This window comes from Marmota marmota, unplaced genomic scaffold, assembly GCF_001458135.2.
Source record: "Marmota marmota marmota unplaced genomic scaffold, marMar, whole genome shotgun sequence".
NCBI classification, from domain to species: domain Eukaryota; kingdom Metazoa; phylum Chordata; class Mammalia; order Rodentia; family Sciuridae; genus Marmota; species Marmota marmota.
Window position 1 is genome coordinate 13917482 of NW_026000242.1, and position 10984 is coordinate 13928465.

A 10984-nucleotide genomic window follows, 5' to 3' on the forward strand; every position below is an offset into this window, starting at 1 on the left:
ATAATTTGTATAATTCATGAAATCCATAAGAAAGGAATTGTTTTCAGATATTATAATTAATATATACTTAATAATATGTAGGTTCTTAGGCAAATCAGTGAGTTTTCAATGATATTACTAATATTGAGACAGCCTTATAGACCATGTGGTATACTAATACTAATGTGAATACAAAAATTCAGAAGGGAAAGAAGTGGTTTCTTTCCAAGACCTTCTGTATTACTGGAAGACTTTTAAATTTTTATTTATTTTTAAGAATTTTTTACTTACCATATTAACATTCACAAAATTGTAGCATATCAGGTTGGAAAGTATCCTGTGGGCAGAGTTTACCCCATTCCCTCTAGCTCTATTGCAAATCCTAAGGCCTGGTTTAGTTGAGAAGATTTGGCCATGGTCAATATGGATTTATAAAAGCTAAATGTCTTGCTATTATTGCTAAGAGCCTAGCCAAGCTTCAGTGGCAGATGAACACGTATGTACCCAGTCTGCCTGACGTCATCAATCCAGATGGCAGTAGAGTGCTTGGAAGTCCCACTCCTAAGCCATCTGGGCTGCTGAGGGTGGCTAGGCCTTACGATGTTTTCTGAGTGAATCACATCAAGGAAAATGGGGAGAAGATAGAGTTATTGGCCACAAGCCCATTAGTTGTTTTGTTTTGTCCAAATATTACTTTTGGGCCTTACTGAAATTGAGAAAGTCATGAAAAATGTTTGCTTGAAAGTCTGATGGTTAGCAGCAATTTGTTTGCATACCCTCAAACCCCAGCAAGCTTAAAGGCTTCTTTAGTGGTACACTAATCCATCCTCTGCCTTTGAGTCTACTGAGAACTATTTTTAGGAGTTTATGTCAGGTCCAGCATAGACTTAGGGTAAGATCATCCCAAAATATGCTTTGAAATTGACCATAGCTTTGGACTTTTTTGGAAGCTCTGAGGGTCCCCAGGGAGGAGGGAGTTGGTAATAGGTCTTATGAGCAACTCATAGTCTCTGGAACCATCTGACTTCCTCAGCAGCTCCAGATCAGGTTTTGGCTTACCTTGAAAGGCCCTGCTAGAGGAATGGGGGTTCCAGGTACTCCTTGACAGCATTGATCATTACCATGGTTACTTGCTATAGGAAATGATTCAGGTAGGAAAAATTACATATTCCTTATCAGAATTTAGGGGGGATAATATCTATGATATAGGAAATAATATGGGTAAATGCAAACCCCAATAATGGGCCTGTGTTGTTACATCTATTTGGTAAATAAGATCCGACCGTAACTACAGAGATGCTGAATGATTTGTTCAAGATTGCAGCCAGTCAGAGATGAAGCATTATTCTCTTTCTTCCACAAAACTGCATTCCATCTGTACAACCCAAAACATTCCATGCCCTCACAGGACAAAAAGGGACCAATAAGAAAATGCCTCTAAACACAACCCTTGGCCCTTGGCAGGTGGCCAGTCTATATTGCACTTTAAGGACAACATGTCTTTTCAGATGTGGCCTCTACTCCTTTTCTCAGGGCATTAGACAGTGAATGGGCCACCCACTGCAGAGACTGGGCAGCCCGAAGAGGCTTTTTATCAGAGCACAGGGAAGCTGAGTTTGAAATGACTCTACATTTGTCTTAATAGGCACGACCCTGACTCCAGGGACACATTTCTCACTGTCATGATTGCTTGGTGGCCTGAATCAAGACAGTGATTCATTTGAGTTTTTCACATTCTCTCTTTTATTACTAGAAGAAACCTTGGGTCATTTATAGTTTGGACCTTGTCCCCCCTCATCCTTTATTTATAAAAAGCATGAACATTCTCCCTGTTCATAGGGAGGCCTGGTTCACTTTCACCCCAATTTCTTTTGTTCATGAGGTCAGTATTTTCAACTTCTTTTTTCTACACAGATTATTTTTACATATCTGATGAAAAGGAAGCTCAAAGATGACCTTTAAGGGCCCTTGTTACTCTAAGGCTTGTTAAATCCCAGGGAGCCTGTCCTTTGCCTACCTATTTCTCATATGTATTTTTTTTCCTGAGGAGCTCAATTATAGGCAATGGATCTTGGTTTAGTATAAAAACAAGCCCATAGCAGTTAGAGGTGCCTGGAAATAAATGGGTTGTCTCCAAAAGTAGCGAGCTTTCTGGCCTTTGAGGTGTTTAATGCCATGCAATGGATAATGGTCAAGTGTCAGATAACATTAGGAGGGATTCATGCAGCAGATTAGGGGCTAGCCTAACAATAGCAGGTATTTGAGTATTTTTTTTTAGGCCAGAGATAAGGAAAGTGAAGAAAAACTAGGCAGCCTAGCAGAGTTAGCTTAGAAAGTCCCCCAGACATCTTTCAACCTTATATTATGTCTAGATGCACTAAGATATAAATTAAGAAAATCTTAGATGCAGTTTGTTTCTTAGAGTTGTTGACTTGGAGCGATAAATAGAGATAAATTTTCTTAAGACTTTTTTTTTTAATTAGGAGAAGAAAATTTGGCTTCAAAAGATGAATTTCCCCCCCAAGATCACACAGCTAGTTATGTTGTTTATTTAAAAAAATAGATCTGCTCCCTGGACTACAGAATTGACAGAGCACTTATGGCATGAGGGTGTTCTAAATTTCCCGTTAGACTAGGGTTGGAAATTCCTACTTACCTAGCTGCTAGAATAGGTACAGTTTAGGGAAAGGCTTAATTTATGTTAATAACACTGTAATTCATGAGCCGTAGGGAAGAAAGTGGTGGTGGTGGTGGAGTGGGTTACTGTTAGGACCTCAGAAGCGTCATCCAGGAGGAGGTAGTGAGTATAGCAACAAACAGGAAGGTAGCAGCTGTTTCCATGGTGTCATTTAAAGAGATGCCATGGTTACCACTCCAAAGATCAAGGACAATCATCCTTCTATAAGAATAGCTTCACTGCTTTGGGTCCTAAGGTATTTGCAATCGTAAAGAGGACTCTTTTTTAAACATCATGGTTAATATATTTAACTCTGCCAGTTAATACTTTGGTATCTCTTGGATGCCTAACCCATAATGATTTCTTTTAATTTTTGAGCTGATGGCTACCTGAGAGGAATGTTCTACAGGGAAATGTATACAAAATAGATATCTTGATGTTGGGTACCAGGATGATTAGGAGAATGAGCATTGAACTTAGTGACACTGGCTTCTATTATCAACTATGCCATTTATTAGTACTATGACCTTGGGAAAATTAAGAGAATTATGTAAGCCCAAGTTTCTTTATTGTAAAATAGAGATAATAATAATACCTTGTAGGGTATTATTGAGAATTTCATTAAATATTAATTAGATATTTTGGAAGGCACCCAAAAGGATACCAGGCCCATATGAAGTGCTCCATAAACATGGATTCTTTCTGCCATTACACAAGAATGAAGAAAGGGACTCAAATTAGGGGCAGAGAAGACACCAAAGAAAAGCCACACTACAAAACAGGTTTGTGCAAAGTCAACTTTTTCCAGACAATCTTTTCTCTAGAGGGAAGATTAGCTCTAAGAAGAGAGTCAAGGGAAGCAGCAGTATGAATGAACGGTAAAGGTCTTTCCCCTTGCCTCTCTCTTGGAGAAGAGTGAGTGTGAGTTACTGATGTTCCTGTAGTGCTGGCATTCCCAGTCTGTTTTCTGGTCCCATTTCCCCCTTACCCCATCCTTCCTGCATGCTATAGCTCAGCTATTTGGAATTTCTAGTTGCACATAATTGTTTCTTTTGCCTGGAAAATATTCCTGGCTGGCTAATTCTGACTTGAAAGCAGAGTTTCAGTTTAGATGTGACTTCTTCTGGGACAACCCCCACCCCAGCCCCCAGCCCCACTAGACAGAGGTAAGTGCTCCCCCTGTGTGCTTCTGCCCACCATCCTGCCAGAAGACTCTTCACATTTATCATAACTCCTTGTTCATACTTGTCTTCCCCATGAGGTGGTAAATTCTGTGCAAGTAGGGAAATCATCTATTTACCATGGTATCTTCAGTGTCTAGCTTGGTAAGTGGTAATTAAGAGGAAATCAATAAATATCTATTAAAAAGTGAGTGAATGAATGAGTCATATGCTGAGGTTTAGGAGAAGGGAAATTGCTTTGGATTTATCCTAGGCTTTCTACTCTGATCTGCAAGGATTCTTTTTAGGTTAATACCATCATTATTTTTCTTTTCCTTGTAGAAACTTTCCACAAATTATATCTCATAACATAGAGGACTTTCCATGTAATTAAAAATAATGGCATGTAAGGACTGCTATAGTTTAGATATTGTTTGAGTATGTCTTCTCAAGATTCATGTGCTAGAAGTTTGGCCTCCAATGTAATGGTATTAAGGTAGTATTAAGAGATGATTAGATCATAGGGCCACCAAATTCAGAAAGAATTAATATAATTCTCATAGGACCAGGTGAGTGCCTAAGAGAGCAAATGGTTACAAAGGAGCCTGGTCCCTCCTTGCTTACATATGTGCCCCGTTTGAGTGTGGCCATTTCCCTTTCTACTTCTCTGCTATGTTATGACGTAGCTGGGATGCTCTCACTGGATGCTGGACTAAGCTGTGTGGACTTTATGGCTGCCAGAATTGTGAACCAAATAAACCTCTTTTCTTGGTATGTTATCAGAATCAGGTATTCTGTTACAGAAACACAAAACAGGCTAAGGCTGGGACCACCTCTGTTTACCAAATCTATGGTTTGAGCAGGGTCTTGGAGCTTTACTTGCTAAAGAACAGTGTGTTGTTAGTGCAGTTGTTAGTGGGGAAGTCTTTCAAACTATGTTAAAAAAAACACACCAGCATTAAATCATTGTGAAAGGCATACAAATTTGGATTTGTTTTCATTAGGAATCTATAATATATTTATATCATTTTGTTTCTTTCTTTCTTTCTTTCTTTTTTTTTTTTGGTGCTGGGGATTAAACTCAGGACCTTGTGCATGCAAAGGATGTGCTCTCCCACTAGGCACAAAGGGCTCTGAGCTTTGCAGATATCACTGTCACCTGTAGCTTCCCACTGCTGTCAACACCACTCTATACTTAGACATTGCAGTTGACAGCAAGTCCTTGGGTCTATTTCTTTTGAGCTATCTGAAGACAGTGTTCCAAACTAGACAGAGAATTTTCATGCTCTAGAAAGAAAAGTATTGGGTTATAAGACTCCTGCTTTCACGGGATTATTCCAGGATTTATGTGCCAAGGTAATGACTTCATATGCCTTTTGGTACCTGTGTCAAGCCCACCAATGGGAGATATTTAATGGTTAGAACTTTGTCACAAAGCATTCAGGTCATGGTATCTTGTCCATGGAAGGTGCTGGACCAAATACAAAAGGTTCCTGGGTTTTCATCAGCACCAAGACAGATGGCAAACATGTGGTCTTAGGATGGTGAAGGAGGGCATAAACATTGTGGAAGCCATGGAGCCTTTTGGGTCTAGGAATGGCAAGAACAATAGGAAGATTACCACTGCAGACTCTGGGTGACCCTAATGCATTTGACTTGTGTTCACCTTAACTCTCAGACCATGCCTTTTGTAGCTCAGGAGAGCACCCCTTCACTCCACCTGCTTCCCCTTCACTCCACCTGCTTGCAATAGCCTACAATCTTTATGCTCTCACTGCAGTTCTTCAGGTTTTATGTTTTTCTTATTCTCCTCCTAGTCTAACTGGATTGCCAGGTTAAATTCGTGATTATAAATAAAAAACAAATCACCACCAACAAAAGACTCTCAATTACTTCTCCCCCCCCCTTTTTTTAGTGGGGGTGGGGGAGGACGTTTTCCCTTTAGCACATGACCTCCTCTCAGTCAGCAGTTAGAAATAGAATAACCATACATTTATCACTCAAACCAAGGTACTTTTGGGCTCCAGCCTGTGACCTGAGCATGGGTCCAGTTCCTCTTTGTGTCACGTGTTCAACAAATGAAAGAGGAATCATAAGCCTAACTTCCTCTAGAATAGCAGGATTGGAAGGGCACACTTACTAATATGTAGTTTATGATGCATATGGGGTTACAAACCTCTGTCTAGTTGCTAGGCAATAGGGCTTTGGAATGGAAGCAAACCAGCCTGTGGTAGCATGAATTTTATTTTTCCATGAAAAAAAAAGTTTAACATAGTTTTGTACATAAGTAGAAGACATGCAAGTCAAGTACAAAGAAATCCCTTACCCAGTTTCTCCAATTGAATATTGTACTACATTGCTTGCCCCCACCTTTACACTGTGTGATTTGTAAAGACGAGGGAAAAGTCCATTTTTATTCCTAATACCATGGGAACAGTATCAACAGGATGCCTTGGCAAACAGCCAAACAAAGAAGGATTGGAAATTAGAGAAAGAAAGTATTTTTGTAGGGAACCTTCATATGTTAAGCACTATGCTAACAGCTTCGCAAACATCACTTTTCTAAGCCCTTATAAGAATGTACTGAAGTGAGTATTATTTCCACTTTACAGATGAGGAAACTGAGGTTCAGAAAGAATAAGCCACTTGCCCAAGTCACAGGGCCAGGAAATGGCCATGCCTGTATGTACCATCTTAAGGCTTCTCTTTCTATTACTGCTGGCCTTATCCTTATAAAGGGAATATTCAATTGGGAATAAAATTGCCCTAATCTGTATTATCTTAGGCCAAATTCTTTACTTCATAGAAACTTAGTTTCTTTCAACCATAAAATGAGGGTGGCTGAAATAGATTAACCTTAAGATTGCTTTTAGTTCAAAATTCTTTGAATAATTTAATAGATGTAATATTTTTTTTTACCAGCTCAATGACAGAAGCATATTATTGTCCACTATAAGAATTGGAGAAATGGGACTTTGAGCATATTTAATTCAGCAGTGAATGAGTTAAATTCTTCCTCTGTTGGGTAGTCTATTTTGGTAGCCTCTTTAAAGCACCTACCTGTCTCTGACCTTGACCTTTTGCTACTTTTGGCCATATGCTTTCATTGTGCTTAGAGCTTTTGGTGTTCACCCCTTACATCCTAGGAGTTGGGGGAATTTGGAGGCAAAGAGGTTGACATTGCCTCTGATGGATAAATTGAAGGAGGGCATTAAAGGAGGTCTCCTTTGTTCATTGGCTTGGTTTTTAACTCACCCTTGGGAGCTGAGTACAAGTTTCTTTAGATAGTCTTTTCCAGCTTCAAAGAGTGCTATTAAAACATCCTCTTTCTAAATATTTGACTGTTCTTCAGAAACCAGAGTATGTATACCCACAGAATCATGCAATGATCTTCAAGAGCCCCCCCCCATGCCTCAAACTATGAGATAAATACAACTTACAGAATTATAAAAAATAATTGGTAATCAGAAATATTATTTTTAAATTAAAATATACACTGCTGTCTTATGAAGCAAAATTTAAAAAATACCCATGAATTTTTTTTTTTCAGTGCTGAAGATTGAATTCAGGGATTCACATATGCCAGGCAAGTGTTCAATCACTGAGTTACATCTCCAGACCCCCATGAATTTTTAAGGTAAAACCTAAGAATTCCCAACAGTCTTACCATTGCCCCTGATTTCTTCTGTCTTGTCTCCAGGGATCTGGAGTTTTTTCCTGTCATAACTGATCCTAGCACAGGAAAGTTTGATGCACAGTGATATTTAAAGAGTATGACATAGCGCTTAGTATATATTAAATGCACTCAGAATATATCTATTCTTGTTACTACTGCTATTTCTAGCTCATTCTCTTTTTGCATAATTTCCTGACCTCCATCATAATTTTTTCATATTATTTTTTCTTCACAATATGAATCATTTTCATTTGACACCCAGTAAAGGCAGATGCAACTACCTCTCATTTACTTTGACTTGATACCTTGATTCTGAGACCCATAGGTTCCAAATCTACAACCTAGGAAGACACTCACTCTAAGTAAGGTCATGAAGACATGACAAATAAGTAATGACAGCTAATCTAGTCCTCCTGAGACCTTTTTCTCTTGATCAAAATCGCTAGTTCCTCCAACTCTTCTTCATATAACATGATTTTTGCATTCTTTCACCTTACTCCCTGCTTCAAAAAACACTATCCTTCACCTATCCTTTCAAAGAATGGATTCAATAGTTTTAACAGACTTCTTACTCTTGTTGCATGTCTTCCTCCTAAGGCTGAGTCACCTCAAGAGGAGCAAAAGACAAGCTGAATGAAAAGACAAGTCCTTTTCATGTTACTGAATTTGTTCATGGGTAATTATTGGGAAATGTAACCTATTAAACAGCTAGAGTCACTTGACTGTTCAGCATTCTCTCTTTCTTTCTCTTCTTTCCAGTTAGAACATTTTTTTTCAGGAATTATCTTTTTCCTGCTAAGATACTGTCTGTTGGGATCATAATCCCTGGTCCTGTTTACTTCTCCACTAGGGCTGGAAAGGATGAATGCTAAGTCAATCTGCTGTTTCTTCCTTGGAATTTGAATCTTCAGCAGGATGATAATATAGAAATAACTGGATTTCCCTTTCATTCTAGCAGGGCTCCTTGGTCATACCATTTGTGCTATAAGCCATTGTGGTAACTCCTGCTTTCTACCCTTCCATTGCTTCTGTGAAGCTCACCACATCCTTCTAATACATTGCTTTTGCTTTAGCTAGTTGCTATCGATTGCTTAAGAATAACTCTCTCTTTGCAATGCCACCATTGTCCACAATAGTCCATCTATCTACTGTGTTTGCTTCTACAAACTTATTCATACTATTTTAAAAATGATAAAGTATCCCACGGATCAGAATATCATGCTAAGTGAAATAAGCCAATCCCTCCTAAGTGAAATAAGCCAATCCCTCCAAAACAAAGGCCGATTGTTTTCTCTGATATGAGGATGTTAATTCACAATAAGGAGGTGATTGATAGGAAAAAATAGAGTTACTTTAGATTAGGCAAAGGGGAGTGAAGGGAGGGGAGGGGATATGGAGATAGGAAGAAGAGAAGAATGAAAAAAAAACATTATTACCTATGTACATATATGACTGCATGATGGATGTGATTCTACAACATGTACAATCCAAAAAATGAGAATGATACCCCATTTATGTATATCAAAGTACATAAATACATTCTGTGGTCATGTATAGCTAATTAGAACAAATAAAAATTTTATAAAGTAAAAAAATTAAAAATAAACATTGTTTCAAAAAAATAATCTTCTTTTAATTTGATCAAAATGTATTATCTATCTTAATTTCCAGAAGACTGAATCCATGGTAGAAAAATCTGAACCTTTCTCATCTTCCTCTCCTGTCTACAACAGAATTCTATAATTTTTACCCATTAAGAAAGCAGTTAGTGCTGGCATGGTGGTGCATGCCTATAATCACAGCAGCTTGGGAGGTTGAAGCAGAAGGATCTTGAGTTCAAACCCATCCTCAGCAACTGTGAGGTGCCAAACAACTCAGTGAGACCCTCTCTCTAAATAAAATACAAAACAGGGCTGGGGATGTGGCTCAGCAGTCAAGTGCCCTTGAGTTCAATCCCTGGTACTCCCCTCCCACAATAAAGAAAGTTTTGACTAAATATAAAAAAAATTAGTAACTTTTTGAAAAGAGCTTTTGTCTGCATTTTAAATGGGAAGATTTAACTCCATCACACAGTTGCACTGGGCAGGAGACTCAGCGTTCTCTTACAGATGAAACCGAGGGAGGATGAAGCATTAGCATCTGCCAAAATGTCAGTATTCTACAATTAAGTTAGATCTCACCCTCTTACTGGTGTTGAAAATGACAAAAGAACACAGGTATCTTAGTACAAGATTAAAATCGGTTCTTGACAACTGAATATGAAAGCTTTGTTAACAGAGTGACAAAGCCGTGTGGGCAAATGCTTTAATGCTCCAGTGAGGCGGTCTGTGCTCTTCTTGTCCTTGTCACAGACCTCGTTGGGCAATTTTCTCTGATGTGTTGGATCTGGACTCATCTCCTACAGTTCAGATTTCATATTCTTTCCTTACTGGAGTGATGTTAGCCAGATATTTGTAACCTTTTGAGAAGGAGAGACTGAGAAGATACTACTGCAAAAAGGGAGAAGAAGCAGGGTTCAGCAGGAAAACCCCTCAGACTACAGTGCTGATTCACCTCCTGCAAAGGGAAAGCGGAGAGGAGGCAGGCAGAGCCGCAGGTCTGCTGGTCTCCAGGAGCCCAACAGAGAGCTCCAGAGAAAACACTGCATGTTACAGGCATCCTGCTTTGGGCAGAAGTGGCTGGGCCCTGGTGCCCTCACTGTGTAGTCATTGGCAGGAGACTGCACAGGAAGACAGCTGCCTCAGTTCAGAATTGGTAGCTCTCAAAAACACAAAAAGCTAAAAGTCGGAGTTATTGAACTCCTTGCAGCTGAGTGGAGATCCAAGCAGTATACTCCCATGGCTGCCACTTTGTCCTTTAGATTTGTGTCTTAAACTCATTAATGGCATATTCTCTCATTATATGTACTCTGGATTTAGATGTTTCAGGTTTGAAATCCAGCTCCAACACTTGTTTACTGTGTGACCTTAGAAAACTTATTAAATCTCTCTGTGCCTCACATTTCTCAACTTTATAGCAGAGATAAAATAGGTAATAACATTACAGAATTATTATAAAGTAATTAGAAGAATCCCCCATCTAGGTAAGTGCACAATATGAATTAACAATTGCTAGTTATCCATTGAATGTCAACTATACGCCAATGTCCTTTGATCTGCCTTGGAAGTGTTCAGACTGAAGTTCGCTCTGAGTATCAGCTCAGTTATCTGTGAAGCAATGATTATTACTTAGCTTTTACTGAAAGTACTTCTGAGAGACTGGACACAATAACTGAATGCTCTGATTACTGATCAGTGGCAGTGGTCAGGAACTTGGAGCAGTTCATATGTGCACACTTTGATATTTCTGGTTTTTGTTTTTCCTTAAGAGGTTAACATTGGCCCCAAGGCTAAGTGAAAAATGGCAGTGTTAAATGTCAAGTTTCCATTTATTTATGTGTTGAAGTGGAGCAAGGGAACTCTCATCCCACAAGTGACAAGTGGGTAAATGGCC

At 39.0% G+C, this 10984-nt stretch overlaps 1 pseudogene; it reads left to right on the plus strand.

Annotated features, from left to right (window-relative positions):
* The first annotated feature begins 3957 nt into the window (after positions 1 to 3957).
* LOC125613892 lies at positions 3958 to 5456 on the plus strand (annotated as a pseudogene).
* Positions 5457 to 10984: the final 5528 nt, after the last annotated feature.